This window comes from Echinops telfairi, unplaced genomic scaffold (genome assembly GCF_000313985.2).
Source record: "Echinops telfairi isolate 266 unplaced genomic scaffold, ASM31398v2 ScPeMD7_7417;HRSCAF=8455, whole genome shotgun sequence".
NCBI classification, from domain to species: domain Eukaryota; kingdom Metazoa; phylum Chordata; class Mammalia; order Afrosoricida; family Tenrecidae; genus Echinops; species Echinops telfairi.
In genome coordinates, this window is record NW_022111317.1 from 1419950 (window position 1) to 1420330 (window position 381).

The following is a 381-nucleotide window of genomic DNA, read 5'->3' on the forward strand; positions in this document are numbered from 1 at the left end:
TGCGCGTCAGCGGCGTCAACGTGCCCGACGTCGGGCGCGTAGCGAGAGCGTCAGCGCCCGGCACGCCGGCCGCCCCGGCCCCCGGGGAAGGCACCCACTGCGCAAGCGCCGCCTCCGCCGCCGGGCCGGCCACGCCTCCCGAGTGCTGATTGGCTGTGCCGCCCGGACCCTCCCTCGCACCTGCCCCGGTAGGGTTGCTAGTCAGAGAGCCCGGGTTCCCTGGCGGCTTCCGCCGCCTCTCCTCTGCCTGACGCCCTGTTTGTCCTCCAGACCCCCTCAGGCGGCCCACCCGGAGCTGGTCCGTGCAGGACGTAGCCGTTTTCCGCGGCACCTGGGAGGCAGAGATGCAGGGCACGATGCTGGCGTGACCTGGGCACGCTG